The sequence below is a fragment of the Dermacentor silvarum genome, chromosome 7 (genome assembly GCF_013339745.2).
Source record: "Dermacentor silvarum isolate Dsil-2018 chromosome 7, BIME_Dsil_1.4, whole genome shotgun sequence".
In the NCBI taxonomy this organism is placed as follows: domain Eukaryota; kingdom Metazoa; phylum Arthropoda; class Arachnida; order Ixodida; family Ixodidae; genus Dermacentor; species Dermacentor silvarum.
This window is the reverse complement of record NC_051160.1, coordinates 102,516,204-102,534,708: the sequence shown is the minus strand read 5'-3', so window position 1 is coordinate 102,534,708 and position 18,505 is coordinate 102,516,204.

The following is an 18,505-nucleotide window of genomic DNA, read 5'->3' as shown; positions in this document are numbered from 1 at the left end:
CTGTGCAGTCAGTCGGTGTATTTCGTCTGCGACAGGGTGGGCATTGTAAACCTTCCGGATCTCCTTTATGGCCGAGGTGGAGTCAGTGCGTATTATTATAACCGGTGCTGGCGACGTGGAAGCAGCTGTTCATCATCACCATCAACATTTAATAACCCTTAAAGGCCCCTTTCGGAGTATTACATAACATTACATTACATAGTCCTTGTCAACTCGCCGCAAAATTGCACAACTGTGTCTTTTTCACAAACTCTACTACTATTTTCCCCAGTTACGTAATACACTTCTTCTTCCTCCTCACCGCACTTCTCGTGCACTTTTCAACAGCTTGAGTATACAACGTCATCATGGAACTACCACCGCATTTCATAAATCTTTCCTGCCCATCACAATAGAACACTGGAACGAACTGCCACAATCAATAGTTATTGAGCGTGATAGCTCAAAATTCAAGCAGGTACTGACAGCCCATTATCAAACCTAACCACCTTACTTACACCTGTGCCACGTCTTACTACTATTGCTTTATTTTTATTTATTTATATATATGTATATATATATGTGTATATATATATTTGTATATATCTGTATCTGTATGACTCGGGCGACTGCTCGGAAATAAAGGCATCGCATCGGTCAACGTCTCACAAGTGGTGGAGCGTGCTTCGATTCCCACGTCCTCTTACTTTCCCGATTCCCCTGGAGCTCCGGTCCGGTCGTCGTTTGCTCTCGTCTACCAGGGTGATGGCAGAAACCAACCCTTCCACCAGTGCTGCTACCACCTCTGCTCAGCCAGCTGGGCCTACCTGGACGGTGAACACCACACACCGCGATCCTCCCGTCTTTGCCGGCCTCCGCGGCGACGACGTGGACGATTGGCTCGATCACTACAACAGAGCCAGCGACGCCAACCATTGGGACGACACGCACAAATTGCGGTATGTGTCCTCTTACCTAACCGAAGTTGCGAAGACGTGGTTTTTTAACCACGAAAGTGACTTTTCGGACTGGCCATCGTTCACCCAGCAATTTCGCCAGATATTCGGCATGTCGTCTGCACCAAGGAGGTTATAAAAAAAAACTTCTGGAGGGGAGATGCCGCGCCGCGGCTGACGCTGGCGACCGCCATATTGCTCCGGGCAGAAAACAGCTGCGCCGCTTGGGCCCTTGCGGTAGTTCGGCAGTTGCGGCCTTTATCCACTCAGTGCTTAGTTACGGTCTGCTGAGCGGTAGTCGTGCGCTTTTAAGGGAACGCCTGCGTCGCCTTCGGCTGCACGAATCGTGCGAAGCAAAAGTCAGGAGTAACGTTTCACGTCTAAGTAGCGCGAAAAAGCCTTCAATCGCTCGACCATTGCTGTGCACTATCTCCGTCGAGGAGCGCTGTTGTACCTGAAATCTACCATTTAACTGGCGAATACAGGCTGAAACAAGCTTTTTTTCTGCGTATGTTTGTGCGACAGGTTCCCGAAAGAGAAAACGCTACGTGACGCATGGCAGCCCACTGCTCGCAGAGATGGCTGGGCGCCTAAAGATTCGGATATTCTTTGTTCGGTGCACTTTGAAGAGGATTTTTTGACAGGTCTGGTCAAACGACAAGGCTGCGACAGGGCAGCATTGCAACCATTTTTCCAGCGTTCCCCGCACATCTGCATAAAAAAGCGAGTTCGTAAAAATGCTTGCTGTTCGTATATATGTTCGGTGCGCTTGAATAGGGGATTCCGCTTGTCGAGAGAAATTATTTACTACTTATTTATATAATATGATACAGCTCTCAGACCTGGCGGACGTCGTAGCTGCGTCTCACAAGGTGACTGTTTATAATTATGTGCATAAATATCGGCATGCACGCAACAGTTTCGCATCAAAACAAGAAGATAACTGACGTAACTGGTAAATAAAGAGTTTTGCCAGTCACATATTGTGTGTGTAACAACACGATATGTGCCTGGAGCAACAACAGTTCTTGTGCAGCCATACTTATCCTATCTCGGCGTAATTTAACTTAGGCTGGATCGAGAATAATACTGTTTTCTCAGATCAGGTTCTGTTGCATGCCTTCGTGTAAAGTTCTGTACAAATCAGAGTTCATACAAATTCGTCTATTGCGGACTCACGATCTTTACAATATCTAAGAGCCATTATTCGTAGTTACTGAACCGTGCGCCTTGAGAAGTGACATCATCAGAATGCCTTTAATTTTGGGCATTGGTGCAATTTTTTGGTTTTGCGCAGCCAAAAATATGTTTGTTTTGATGTGTTTGTATTTTATGTATATGCCTGTTGGGTATTATTTTCCTATAGTATATACTGTGATGCACCATGTAGTTATGCAATATTTTATTAAATTTTTCCACCATGTTGTTTTATGCTTATTTTTATTAAAAAGCCAGGAAATAATAAAAATTTATTTACCACTTTACTGATTTCACCTTGTGCTTCGTGTCACTTCGGTAATTTGGCAAGCTGATGCGCATAAAAGGCGTCACAGCTTCAGCCCACGTATTCTTGCATTAACAACTGTCTTGTGGATTTGGCCTTAACCTAACAAGACAAAGATTACTGGGGATTCCTAATGATACAACTAGGCGACATGAAAGCCCTAGCGTCGCTAACTCAATGATACTACGGCCGCTTTCCACCTCTTTTACGGAGTGGAGTCTTCGTCACTTTATTTCGTCACAATTTTTTCAGCAAAAAGTTACTATAAGTTCGCCTAATTCACCTCTCTGTGCACGTATTATCGCCTCAGTTCAATTGTGTAATCACTTTTAGACTGTTAAATGTGCCTTCCTCATCATTATCAACAAGCCCAGCACCGCGTGTTCTTTCCATCATTACCTTTCGTTAAACTCCTATCACCCAGCTAAACCCCTCTATTCCACCATTATTTACTCCTAATTCAACATTATTACAGCCTTAATACACTTCATTCACCTCTCTATATTCATTGTTACTTCAGTTCACATGCTTAAATAATATTGTATACTTAATAGTGGTTCTGCGCGCGCTATCGCCTCTTATCCTAAGAGGATCCTTTCGTGTCAACAACACGGTTTTGAAACGGTCTTGAGATGGACACCCTACCATGAGTTATGCATAAAAGCCTGTCGCATTAAAAAAAAGACATCTGTGCTAAATAAATCATAGTAATTCTCCCGCTTTCATCATAAAACGCCACCACGAAAGCGCACTGGTTACGCTATATATATACCAGCACGCAAGCAGCGCTCGCTCTTGCCCGGAGCAAGATGGCCACCAACCGGTTTCCCAGGCTTCAGCCGGTCGCATGGGCGCGCATAGGGGATCTCCACTCCAGAAGTTTTTTTATAACCTCCTTGGTCTGGACGCTCCGAAATCGCGAAACAGAGGCTGGCAACGCGCGTACAAGACCAGGACGAGTCCTATACATCCTACATTGAGTACGTCCTCGCTCTCTGCCACCGCGCACAGAGTGACATGGCGGAAGCTGACCGCGTTCGCCACATACTGAAGGGCATCAACACAGTCGCCTTTAATGCTCTCGTCATGCAGAGCCCAAACTGCGTTGGTGATATTATCACAGCATGCCAGCGTCTAGACACGCTCCAGTCTATTCGCCTGCCACGCGCCTCTTGCGACCATCGTCTCAACGGTGATGCTGAGTTGCGAGCCCTGATACGCACTCTCATCAGGGAGGAACTTCACGGACACCTTTCTGGAGTCTGGACCTGCGACGCTTGCGACCGTTCGCCCCGCTCCTACTGGACTGCGTGACATCATCAAGGACGAACTGGCGTCGATGACAAACACCCCAATGGAAAAGTCTACTGGACCGTTTCGTCCGCCAAGTTATGCCGAAATTGCCTCCCGGCCTCCCTCGACCGTTCAGTCTCCCCCTTGCCGAAGCTTACCGCGACCCCCTAGCTTCGCTGGCAGCGAATACTCCTGCACAGCCGTACTACTCTCCGTGGCGGTCGTCGCGCCCGGTTTGTTTCTACTGCGATATTCGCGGCCACATTTCTCGCTACTGCCGTCGGCGTCAGCAGGATTTTAAAGGCGGGGCTATGCTACCTTTGAGCGAGACAGCGCACATAGGTTTGATTACTACGTTCCCGGGCGTCACCCAGGTGAAAGGCGAGGCTACAACACCTTTGAGCGCGACAGGACACCAAGGTTAGATTCGTACGTTCCCGGACCATACACAACCTCTTCTGGTCGCTCTTCTTCACCTTCCCAGGACATGGCTCGAGCGTCCCGCTCGCCCCGGCGTCGCTCTCCTTCACCTTACCGCCGTTCCTCATCGCCCTTGCGTGCTGCTTCCTATGTTGTGGACACCAGCTCGGAAAACTAGAGGCTGCAGTTTTTGGATGAGAAACTGCATCGTGTCGGACTCGCCCAATTCCTCCTGCTCGCCCCGCCAATTCGCTCTCGGTTTGTGTGGAAGGTGTTTCCGTCGACGCCCTTGTAGATACTGGAGCCGCTATTTCTGTTATACATCGTGAACTGTGCTTTCGTCTCCGAAAAGTGCAAACGCCGTATGTTGGTCCGGTCCTATGTGGTGCCAATGACGTTCCCATCTCTCCTACCGGACAGTGCACAGCTCGCGTTCGGATAGACGGTATTCGTCATCATGTGCAACTTGCGGTGCTTTCGACGTGCGCTCATCAGATTATATTAGGATGGGACTTCCTGTCCGCTGCTTCTGCAATAATTTCGTGCGGCGACCCAAGGATTCACGTCAGCGACACCGAGACTTATCCAGTTTTCGATTCCCCCTGTCCCAACCTTATTGCAGCAGCGGATTTTCTTATCCCACCAGACGAAGAACGTATTCTTACCGTTGGGTCAACAGACATTGTCGACGGAGACGCAGTTCTTGTACCTTCTCAGCGTTGCATTTCTCGAGGACTAGCGATCGCTTCTTGCTTGGTCCGGTTCTCGAGTGGCTATGCCAGCCTCACAGCCTTTAATACGACTCCTGAACCACTACTACTGCCGAAAGGGTCTACTGTCGCCAAGCTCGCCGACGCTGCACCGGTATGTGTCGTCAGTGTTTCGCCTGCCACGTCCTCCGCGCATTGTACGCCCGCAGAAGGCCACACTAGTGCTATTAAGGCCACCTTGAGTGCAGATCTCAATCCGGCCCAGACCAATGCACTCCTCACCATTTTAATGAAGCATGAAGCTTGTTTTGACGTTTCTTCGCGAAGCCTGGGTCAGACCACGGTAACTACTCATCGAATTGAAACAGACGGCTCTCGCATCATTCGCCGTCGCCCGTACCGTGTGTCACCTTCGTAGCGAAAAGTTATAGAAGAACAAGTGAACGACATGCTGACACGCAACATTATAAGGCCTTCAGCAAGCCCTTGTTCTTCTCCTGTTGTGCTTGTTAAAAAAAGGATGGTTCTGTGCGCTTTTGCATCGATTATAGGGCGCTAAACAAAATTACCCGTAAGGATGTTTATCCAATGCCTCGTATTGACGATGCTTTGGTTACCTTACAAGGTGCCGAGTATTTCTCGAGCCTCGACTTGCGCTCCGGATATTGGCAGATTCCCATGCATGTGCCAGATAAAGAAAAGACTGCGTTTGCTACACCTGATGGCCTTTTTGAGTTTACGTGATGCCTTTTCAACTATGCAATGTACCAGCTACGTTTGAATGTATGATAGATACAGTACTCCGTGGCTTAAAATGGAAGACCTGCCTTTGTTACTTGGACGACATTGTCATCTTTTCGTCCAGTTTCTCCCAGCACCTACAACGTCTAGACCAAGTTCTCGCGTGTCTAGCAAAAGCTGGTCTCCAACTGAATACTAAAAAGTGTCGCTTTGCAAGCCGAAGCATTAAAGTATTGGGCCACGTCGTCAGTAAGCATGGCATCCCTCCTGATCCCGATAAAATCCCTGCAGTACTGCAATTTCCGCCACCAACCGCACTTAAAGAACTCCGCAGCTTTCTAGGACTGGCGTCCTACTTCCGCCGCTTTGTCCGTGACTTCGCCACCATCGCCGCTCCTCTACACAAACTTCTGACTTCGAGCGCGTCCTTTGTGTGGTCGAACGACTGTGAAGCCGCCTTCCGGACCCTCAAACGAGTTCTCACGTCAGGGCCCGTGCTCCGTCATTTCGATGCAACGGCCCCGACTATTCTACACACTGATGCCAGTGGGCATGGAATTGGCGCTGTCCTGCTGCAGCAGATTCAGAAGTTCGAAGAGCAAGTCGTGGCTTATGCAAGTCGTGCTCTTTCTCCTGCTGAGCGTAACTACACGATTACAGAACAGGAATGCCTCGCCATTGTGTGGTCAATACAAAAATTTCGTCCCTATCTCTACGGCCGCCATTTCACAGTTGTGACCGACCACCATGCTCTCTGTTGGTTGTTGTCCCTGAAAAACTTGTCTGGACGCCTCGGCCGTTGGGTACTGCGCTTACAGGAATATGACTTCACTGTCACGTATAGGTCCGGCAAACAACATCAAGATGCCGACGCTTTGTCGCGCTGCCTGCTGTCCCCAAACGCCCATGCTTCACCTTCGGTATGCACGTCACCATCGAGCAACACGTCTCAGCACACGTCCAGTAGCCCGGGACAGGCGGTTGCCATAGTTGGCTTTCTTCCGTCCACTGACCTCGTCTCACTCCAGCGTACTGACCCACAGTGCCGAACGCTGATCGACCGACTTACTGGCTTGGCACGACCCCCCAACAGTCGCTTAAGACGACAACTTTCACGTTTTAAGCTTCAAGGTGGAGCGTTATTTCGATCAATCTAGCATCCTTCCGGTAACCGATGGGTACCAGTCATACCTCGCTCACTTCGACTCCAAGTATTAGAAGCATTTCACGACGACGCGACGGCTGGCCACTTGGGCTTTCATAAGACCTACGACCGCATCAAAACGCGTTCTTTCTGGCCGGGCCTTTCCACCTCTGTCGCCAAATACGTTGGACCCTGCGCGTCATGCCAACACTGAAAACGCTCGACATCCAAGTCCAGCAATCTGGGACATCGACTACGGCGGTGAAGCCGACCCTGGGGCGATGCGGTCGGCGTAACTCTATGGGCAGCATTTTTTAAAAATCGATTGCTGAGCAATGGCTCGTTTTTCGCGATTTGCACTTTAGGCACTCAATCCTGACAACGTTCTCGCGCTATATGTCGAGTGTAGTTTAATTCCGCCGGCTGGAATTTTTTCCTGGGGCACTTTTGTTTGGCTACTATGCAGCAAAGCATCTCTACAGGGGCAAAAGATTCGTCCGCCGTGGAATTGATGGGAAAGAGCTTGTGGACCATGCTAAAAATGGACACGAATATGCAGCTGTGATGCATATTTGCGCCCTGGCGTTTAAGGAAAGATGATGGTGTCAGATTCTGCAAGAAGGAGCGGGCCAAATGGCTTTATGGAGTGCCATCGAAGCACTAAGAACGGCTGCCCGTGTCCCTTTTTCTCAAGTTTCGGCGCATGGTAAAGTGTTTCATTTGGTATTTAGAAAGATAAGGTATTTGGAAAGATTTACTATTAGGCAAATATTTGACACAAAAGGACATCGCCAAATAGAGCACTTGTTACTTGTGTTTACTTGACAGTGCAATTTGCCGACAATGCGAAGGCTTGAATATTATCAGTGTAAAAAAATTGAAAGGGAAAACTTATGATCTATAGAACGCGTGACGGAACGAAATAAAGAGGAAAAGAGAGTCACCGTGTTACAGCGAAAATCAGCAGCTTCGTCTCGTTTAATAAAGGATGACATTTTAGTTTTAAATGCATAAGCATTTCTATGCCTACCAAATGAGAAATTTGTCCGTCCGTCACGTAAGACGAATGCAATGGCTCATAACCACGTAAGGCAGAGGCTACAAGCGCTCAGCGAAGTGAAACGAACAGCGCATACATTCATTGAGGTCACCCATGCATTACACAGAACAGCACATGTTTCAATAAAGAACAAGTTCAAAACAAGCATCCGAGCCATGAATAAAACATTGCATGCCCCCCTCAGCAACTGTAGTGGTAGTTTTGCAACAGCTTAGCTGGACTAGAGCACTGCAAGGGCCGATTTTTTCAGCCCGGGCCTGGCCCGGGCCCGTTTTTCCGTTGGGCTGCCCGCCCGAGCCCGATGAAAACGTTTATGGCGAGACCCAGGCCCGGCCCGGGCCCGGAAATAATCTACGTTACCCGCCCGGCCCGGCCCGCCACCCCTTTACCTTGGGCCCGAACTCGAAACCGGCCCGAACCCGGCCCGAGACTGAAAAATAATGTTTTTCAGAGTTGAGACGCCCGACAATAACTCGCTGCACGTTACATGCACACCACCAGAACGCCCGAGCCCGGCCCGGGCCCGCGTCAAAAAACCTGAGCCCGGCCCGGGACAAAAGCACACGCCGTGCCCGAGCCCGGCCCGAGCCCGTAAAAAAAGGCCCACGGTCCGGGCCGGGCCCGGGCTTTCGGGTAAGCCCGAGCCCGCGCAGTGCTATAAGCTGGACATCCAGGTTGATAAGGACCGATAATAGTTTATAAGAGTCGGATCGTGTTCGATAAGGTTGATAACGATCGATAAGGGTTAATAAGGGTTTATGCTGGTAGAATTAAATTTGATAACATTGATAATGACACCGGGCTGCGTGGCGATTAGCAAGCGGCACAGTGCTTGTGCATACTTAGGCAACTCCCAGAGGAGTTTCTGCGTGATTTCTTTTTTCAGCTCGGAAGTATAACTAAAATCATGCGTGCCTGTTAAGTGTACGCAAATCTCGCACGTTATACGCGAAGGTAAGGTTGTGAAGGTTTGAGAAAATGGAGCCGCAACCGCTGAACTACACCGGGTCAATTGTTGTAGGGCCTGCCGAAAGCCACACGATTGCGTGGCTGCGCAAATAGGTAATCGCTTGACAGTATTTCTCGGAGCCCCGCCTTGTCGGGAATATTTCCTCTCGTTAGGTGACTCTTACAATGTCCTCGTAGCGCAACAAAACACTGGTCTGACAGTCGTTCGGACATGACTAACCTGATTCCGGGCTTTAAATGCTGTCGCACCAAATCGCTTGCAAATACGAAGAAAATATACAATGGGTTTGTTTCTCCACAAACTCAGTCGCACTGTGGGAAAACAAGCTTCTAGTTTATGGCAGCGGTATTTCCCGTACACAACTTTTTTATTATTGTGAAAGCAATTATATGTACACTCCAGGCGCATTTACGCCGACGTCATCCGCACCGCCTTCGCTGTCGCCGCGATGTTCCGTGTGAAATCCGAGTGCGATAACATCGCGGCCGGATGCCGTATGTTGTCGGTGCGAGTGGAAGCATGTGGCTCAATCTCGAAGGTTATGAAAGACGGCGCACAACAATGTCTCAAGCAAGCACGTCTCGCTGTGTATTGTGTGTATTACACGGACAAACAGGTGCACGCAGGGTAACGTTTAACATCAACTCACCACTCTCGCATTGCACTAAATGCTGAAGAAATTAAACATTCACTGTTAACATCACCGCGTACTATCGTCAGTCAAACAAACAGCAGAGAAAGCTTCGCTCACTCTGATTCCCACACTGAGTCGGATCAACATAATTTTATTGCGATTGCAAATATATGGACACTCCTGGCACAGTTCCGCCGTCGTCGTCGACGTGATGTTTCGTATAATGTCCAAGTGCGATAACATCGTGGCCGCGCGCCGTATGGTGTGGGTGAAAGTGTAAGCGTGAGAGGGTGAGCAGAGAATGGTTGCTCACTCTCGCGTGCGCAAGGGAGGAAGGCGGAGAGAAAGCGCTCCGTCTCCCATCGCGCACACGGCCGCAGGGAAAGTGGAGGACATTTTACTCCCGTGCCGGCTACGTATGACGCGGCTGAGCACGGCCGCGCGGCCCCGATCTAGAAAGCGATCTGCGCTGGCTACAAAGTCTAGGCGAGCTGATGGCTGGGACCTTATAACGTAAAATTATTCCGATCTGTTTTCCTTCCAATCTCCTGATGTCCAATTTACGTAACCGCCAACGCAAGCATCGGGCGGTGACTCGCAGCGTTGTTTGAGAAGGCTATTGAAACGCTCTCCTATTTTATAGGAGGTCGCTGTTGTTTGCTTTCAAAAGGAATAGCATTGCCTAACTTGACATATATTTCTTACCTGATTGGCTGACCAAGGGTGAGGAGCATGCAGAAGTGGAGGCGGTAAGGTGGGGCCGGGCTAGCGCAATGAAAGTAGATAACCTGATGAGGAGGGTGTTGCCGGCGTCTGCGTTTGCCCTGCTTCTTCTTACTTAGCTTTCGGTGTCTGCTAGAAAATCACGCCGGCGTGTAACGGAAACCTAACAATGCAGCTAAAACGAATCTTCAGTGAAGAAAACTTGACATAGCGATGTCGTTTACGTGCCGAAAGGGCACGACAACCATATAATGTCACGCAAAATTTTTCATATAGGCAAATCCATTCTCCACGGCAGCTCCGACTAGCCAGTGCCAGAGCGATCGGCGGGTACCCACCTTCTATTCATGTCGGAACGGGGCAGTGTCCGGCTATTAAAAAGAAAATTAAGTTTTGATCGGCGTAATAATGCATCTTTAATGCGTACACGCCACTTTGACGCTGTGATTTTTCATGGTTTTTGGACGTCAGGTGACAGACAGGCGAAGTGGGCGCAGCCCGAAAACTTTTGACCAATTGCGGATGGCTGATGGTAAAAAGGCATAGAATCGAAAAATAATATTTTTCTGTTGTTCATCTCACATGCATACTTAGTGTGCACACGTCACATAAGAGTGAGTAGCTCTCGTGTTTTTTAACAGCGGAGCCGTTTAAGCCGAGCGTTAGTCCGTAACCTGCGAACAGAAATTGTGGGCCGATCCTGGCGGTAGTGCAGAAAGGGTCCAAGCGCATTGACACATACCTCTGTGAACTGGCGAAGCTGAGCCTGGTTAAGTCTAGCTAAGCATGGTTGGGACTACTTAAGCTTAGTCTGTGAGCCTAAAAGAAACAGATATTGAAATTAAAGGCGTGTAAAATTGTTATACATTACCAGGAATTTGGGACATCGCCGAACTGCGCCTCTAGCGGCCGCCTCTGAAAACATACGCGTTTTCTATGGGAGAGCGTCGTTTTTTTTTCAAATAACTAATCATAGAAGCCATCTCTTAAAATATTCCCGTGGAAATAGGCTCTAGGCGCTTAGCCCAAAATCTCATGCAAGTGGTACCATTACTTCTGGCAGTAAACCCGTTCCAAATTGCAGGCGAAGTTTCAAATATGGGAGTCTAATGAAAAGCCAAACTTTTGGAGTCTTTTTTGGCCAGTAAAAAGCAATTTGCGATGAACATATTGCATCGATTGACGTATTCCTGGAGATTTATCAACTTCAATTAATCAGCTTTCAGCTAGGTGCAGCAGCAGCTCTTGAAATGGCAAAGAAGTCGTTCCAAAATCGCAGTTTTCATAACAAGGTCGCGGAATTTATTGTGGTACATACATAAACCAAGTTTTCCCCGACAGCAGCGCTTCGAAGCGGTAGCCGAGCGTGTTGAGCGACGACATATAAAGATCACTGATACCACGATCTTGAGTTCGCAGGTTCGAAGCCAGCTGCGCCGCGCTTCTTCTTATCACTTTGTCGCTGCTTAGTTTGGCGGTTTTCCGCCGGATGGCATATTCCGAAATGCAGGTCATTTGGTTACGATTCTTATTTGGTTTTTTTCTACTGTACCAACGTCTTCCATAAAAAAGGGGCAGGCTGGTTTCGAGAACATGCGAACGTGCTTCCAAACATCTTTTGCACTTTAGGTATATTGTATTTTGGAGAATACACCCAGGTAACGTGTTTTGAAAGTTCATTTCTTTCTTAAGGTGAATACTTATGAAGACATTACTAAGAAATATTTTGCCTCTTCAGCTATGTCTTGGGAAAGGCGTGTTTGTGCGACTCTTGTGCGGCTTGAAACGTACCACAACAATAAATAGCGTTCAGTGTGTGCAATTAAAAGACACAGAAGTAGAAAAGTTGGCTGCAGCCCCAGACGTAGTATTTTTACAAAGGAATACAGTTGAAGCTATTTGACTGAGTATATTTACATTATATCAAAGCAGAATTTTTGCGTATACCTGATCTTCCGTGCAAATGAAGGCTGTCCGAATTATTGCACAAGCTTGTTTGCTTAGTACAAACCAGTACCTCGAAACATAAACATTCTACCCTCAATATGCAGCGCACGTGTCTTATCATTTGAACCATTCTCATATACCTTCAAAAAAATCCAGAAATACTAAAGGCCTTCATATTATTTTACCCTTTTACCACAGCTTACGCACATGAGTATTGGAAATTATGTGAAAAGACTGGGACATGTTAATGTAGCCAGTCGTGTAAAAATAGAGAACGACTCCAATCCCAGACCACACCCTTTTTGAGTTATGCTCGCAAAGTTGTGCAAGAAGACACTGTTTTCGGCTACAATTACCGAAGTTGCCATATAGCATTCTGGTGTTCTGTTCTTGACTAACTCTATTGCTGAATCAGGTCACAGCACCATGATATAATTACTGGTGCAATTCTTTAGTAATTCTGTGAGAATATTCTTATACCCTAAATTTAATATGTTTGAACAATTGAAGAAACATGAGAAAGGACCGTGAGGGTTAGCAGAAATGTTCCTTTATTAGAATCGTTTATGATCCCTATCAGTACGGTCGTTTTGTCAAGATCACGCCAGCGTGCACTGAGCATCATTTATCATTTTGTCTACTGCCTATAAATAAAATACAAAAGTGTCGTTCCTTGTGCGTGAGTAGCACAATGGCAGCTGAACCTTTCATATGGTCCCACTAAGCCAAACCTTCCCTTTTCTGCCATGGTGCCACAGGGCATGTCAATTTCACACTTGATTTTCGCCCTTTCAGTTTCCTAGAAAGCATAGGGAGGTACCCAAGATGAACAGGCGAAGTTTTGAAGTAGTCCTGAGATTTGAGTGAAATTTCATAGGCAATGTTATTATCCTTTATTTGTTTACAAATTAATTACACCTCATTGGTGATAATAATGACGTACTACATAGTAGTTCAGTTCTTATACTTAATACATCATGTCTGAGATGGCTGTCCTGAAAATTAACCAGGTGTAAGAATTGCATGACGTTGGCTGGAAGGCCATTCATTAAAAAATGTGTGCAGAATAAAGAAAATACAGGAGTTCAACGGCACAGTCACCGTCAAAAGTTTACGCGGCCGAGATTCTGCGAATATGTTCATTTTCAACGCAGCTACGCCCGCAGCCAGTAAAAGTATGCAAAAACTTTTGTTTACTCTAGACCAGTATACGCTGATAAATCCGAATACCACGATGCGTGCCTCAGGCGTAGAAATATATATTTTTTCAGCTTCAGGCGTGCGAAAGCTTTGGACGCTGACTATACGTTCTGAAGTCCAGGCTGCTTTTTAGCTTATACGTGATGACAAGCGCCGAGCTCTTGATGATGGAATATTAGAGCGTAGAATTGTAGAACTTGTGCAAGGTCAGGTGACTTCACGACGCAAACCTAGCGATAGAAGCTCCGCATGCTTTTTGTTTATTAACATTGATGATAAATGAATAGTCAGAGTAAATTAATGTTACTGTCCATTTCTGGACAGACTCGAGTGTAATGCATACGTTCTATATCACTGAGGGTTCCATGATAATTCTATACAGGGCATTCATATTCGAATTTTGGCCTGTCTTACGCCTACCGAATCTTTAGCAATAAGAAGAGGTAAGCAATTGCTTTTTGGGATGTAGCCGTGGCCATGGTAGATGTGATTAGTAATGCGGTATATGTGAGTAGGCTGACTGGGATTATTACATGAAGTAAGCCAACGTACCTAGGTTAAGTCACGGTGGAAATTACAGAGCCCTTTATTGTATATATGTTGAAGTCATGTGAGAGTGTCTCTGCTAAAAATGTTATAAGTTAAATAATATCAGGACTGAATAGCCTTCCGTTAAGCTGTTGGTAAAAGTACTGTGTACGAAGTTCTATTGTGGTTTAAACTGCAACGTTATCAGCGCTTCCAAAAGAAAGTGACAAGTCCATCTTTCTCGGGAGTTCATTTCACCTAGGTACCACCGCCTGACTCGTGACCTTTTGAAATCTTTGAAATCTGCCCCGATGACGTAAGTTACGTTGCAGAAAAAAATAAATACCCTTTCTAAAGAATGAATCATCACAGCTTCCCTACAAAGCGCGGTACGTTGGCGCAAGTCGTCATGTATGATCACGATAAGCCCGTCGTTAAAAATGACTTGTCACTCCCTGGTTTTTCTTTTTTTGTCAAGGACGCGACTAACCCGTAGAAGGGTAATCCCGACCTTGGCATGATGCTTGCGACTTTTCTGGTTCCGAAGCCTTTCTGGTTCGGCATAATTCAGGCGCCTGGCATCGAAAGGCTTACACCTTTAAACAGCGAAACGCTTTCACAGTCACTTCGGTAGCTCCATGGAAAGCGCGGACAATCAGTCCACTTTCAGCACAAGCGCTCTGAACCAAGACACATATTTGCGAGAAAGGAGCTCCTGTATTACCCATAGCGAGAAATGTATCCACAAATTACACTTCATTATCCCCATGTGTTTATGAGCCGCACTCTGCTGCCTGTATTCCGTATTATGACAAAAATATAGTTTGTGCAATTTCAGTAGCCTAAACGTAAAACAGAAAGTTGAAGTCATCACAAAGACCGTGATATATCATAAATTGCAACTGAAACTGTACTTCGTAATTTTCGCAGTGGAAACTTTGGTGCATGTGATTCCTTTCAATTTCCTATCTGTTCCAGCCCGCCGTGATTGCTGAGTGGCTATGGTGTTAGGTAGCTGAGCACGAGGTCGCGGGATCAAATCCCGGCCACGGCGGCCGCAATTCGATGGGGGTGAATAGCGAAAACACCGGTGTACTTAGATTTAGGTGCACGGTAAAGAACCCCAGGTGGTCCAAATTTCCGAAGTCCCCCTCTACGGCGTGCCTCATAATCAGGTCGTGGTTTTGGCAAGTAAAACCCCATAATTCATTTTTCTCCTATCTGTTCCAGGGTAGAACTATGCTGTTCAGATGGTCAACATAGTTTATTTTGCAAAATTTGATAAGAATTTTCTTCTCCAACATATGTTCCTATTGCTCATGCACATTTCTCTCTATCAAATATATGGTCGAAATGTCACTAAGTCAAATTGCGAATCATTTAAAAGTTAAACTGGCTTCTCCAGATAGGGGAATTGCCGTATGAATTTGAGAATGTAATAATACACAATCATTTGTTTGCATAAACTTCCTGGCTATAGGCATGTAATGTAATGTATTACACGGCTTTGTCTTTTCGCAGTAACTTCATTCACTGCATTTGTACAGCAATGTACGTCTTTTTTTATTTTAGCGCGTGAGTCCAAAAACACAAAGCAACTTAATTAACAATGCGATATAAGTTTCAGGAGCTCGTTGATCAGGTTGTCATTTGAGCAAAGAAGACGAGAGACTTTCGTGCAGAGACAAATAAGCAGCTAAGAGCGACAACTGATTAGTTATTTCAGAAGGAAAAACTGAGTTTAGCTATGTAGTGTTAAACTATATAGCTTTAAATAATGCACATATTTTACACATCGGCGGACAGGGGTCATTAGAGATCGCTGGGAGAGGCCTTCGTCCTGCCATGGACATAAAGATAGGCTGATGATGATGATGATGAAACATTGCCGGAGGTGACCGCCCCTCAGTCAAGAAATACTTCTTGCAGTTTAATAATCAGCGCTCGAAGGCATTACGGAAGGGAGTGGGTTGAGCAGGCTAAACAAATAATGCAATTATTAAAAAGTAACTTCCTAATCATATAACTTTAGCTGGTAGTACGTGGAAAAACTTCAGTGCGCATGAGGAAGGCAGCTTTACAATTATGCCATGTTACCTGACCTTACATATAATTTAAAAGGGACATAGTAAGTAATTAACAAATTCAGATAACACAACGTACGCTAGTTGATGTTGCATGAAACTTGCGTTTATTAGTACTCCTTAGGATTTCTTTGGGGAGGCGATACCATTCAAGGGCTGTGCGAGGGCAGAAAGAGCTGAAGGAAGTTAATGTGACTAAATCTGATACGAATTTTGTACAGCTGATCAATACGATGCGATATATGTTGCGACGGGGATACAGTCATACCCGGATATAGCAAACCAACTTATAACGAATTATTCTGTATATCGAACCGCTGTGAAATCTCCTTGAAAATTCCATGCAAATTTATCGGGCTGGTTCACGCGTATATAGAAGGCCCGTTCACCAGCACATTCAATGTATCGAACGCGGCGCCACGCAGAAGACCTCATAGTGCAAGTATTTGTGCACGTTGAGGTATTCTGGCACCTGGAGGTGGAGAAGAGAATGTGCAGTTAGTTGAGCCCCGTCGAGTTGATCGGCTAGCCCGCATGCTACCTCGAACGTCAACATTCCTTCTATCCGATTTTCGAGGCGTCGTCGTTTGGATTGACTGCCGATTCACTAGTTTATTTTCCGCAAGCGATGGCCGCTACAAGTGTAAAGAAAAAAATCAGCTTGGACTTTTCAATGAAGTTAAAGGGATCCAGAATTTTTTTGCGGGTAAATAAAGTGTCATTGGTTTTTTTCCCGAGTTGCATGCAGTAATTTAGCTGCTCTCGGACGCACCAATCGGTAAGCCACCGCTTGCCTCAGGGCCTATTACTTTATATATCGAATACCTATATAACGAACTTTTTGTGACCCCCTTCAGATTCGATATTTCCGGTTTCGACTGTATCAGTTTAAGAGTTCCACATTCAAGCTTAGTTTTATTTGAGGTTAGAGTAGCTATTCGATCATAAGTTGAACATATAAAATGAGTGGAGTAATTTTGCGTTCTAATGAAGTAATAAATATAATGGAATTTCACACATTGGATGCATACTGAAATTTTGTTCCTATTAGTGTTCTTTAACAGTAACTTTAGAGAGGATGGTGGCATTAAACTCCAGGAATCCGAGGCATCAACTACTGCGGCGAAGCCGACCCTGGGGTGATTCGGTCGGCGTAACTCTACGGGAAGCACTTTTAAAAATCTATTGCTGAGCAATGCCTCATTTTTCGCGAATCGCACTTTAGGCACTTAATCCTGATAACGGTCTCACGTTATCTGTGGCGTCTCTTTTAATTTCAATGACTGGATTTCTTTCCTGGGACGCTTTTGTAGACCTGTTTAAAATGCATGGGGCGATTTTTTAAATGCTGACTGCCGCGCAGCGAGAACTCATCTGCTAATTGCACTCTGATGACATATATTGTAGGTCTCCCTCCATATTTAGGTGAAGTTTGTTTGCATTCGGCTAGCTGAATTTTTTTCTTGGGGCGCTTTTCTTCAGCTACTATGCGGCAAAGCCGCACTACAGGTGCAAAAGATTCATATGTCGTTGTATTCAAGGGAAAGGAGCTCGTCGATCACGTTAAAACTCATAGACTTGAATGTGCAGCTATGATGCACATTTGTGCCCAGATGTACAACGAAAGATGACACCGCCCAATTCTGAAACAAGTAGCGGACCGATTTGCTTTATGGAATGACATCCAAGAATTAAGCCCGTCTACGCGCATTATATATCGTCAATTTTGAGCGAATGTTAAAATGTTTTATTTCATATTTAGAAAGATAAGCATTACGTTCTAGCTTAACCTATGAATACCCATCAGCAGTTCATTGAAATATTGACCAATATATAATTACACAAAAAGCTAAATAATAGAACTATAGTAACTAGTGAGCACTAGTTACTGACGTACTATGTTTAGGTCTCTTGGTTTTACACACCAATGAATATCAAATGAACTATGAAACAAGTAATTCACCAATGCGGCCTGCTGGGAACATGTATGATGAAGTCAGTAGTAAAAATGAATCAGTGTTTTTACTGGTACATCAGTTATTTTGATTCCTGCACGTCGTCATTGGGGTCATTCGCACTTTAAAATAATCAGCACCTTCCTCAACATTAATAACTGATTACGCCAAGTCCACCTTTCATAAAGCATTGCGTCATGGATATCAAATGAGAAATCATTCAAACAGTGACGAAATTAGGATAACTAGGAGTGGCAGGACTGAGTTACTAGTGATCACAGATAACTTTACTTAATGTGAAAGGGGTAGCCTTTGTTCGTATACGTCGTCATTGATATCAATCCAAAAGTCATTTAAATTATTATTTATTTGTTGACCGCTGCTGACGTATTACGCGCAATTATTAGTGATCACTAGTAATACGCTCAGTTCAATGTTCTCGCATTTTATACAGTATAGCTTAATGTACATCAAATGAAAAGTCAGATAAACACTGATTCAATTATAAAAACTACGAGATGGTAGAACCAAGTCACTTGCTATCACAAATCACTTTTTTTTAGAATGACAGTGGTAGCCTTGATTCGGGCACGTCATCATTGGCATCAATAAAACAGGGAGAACATGAGTATCTTTGGTTACCATTATTATCTGATG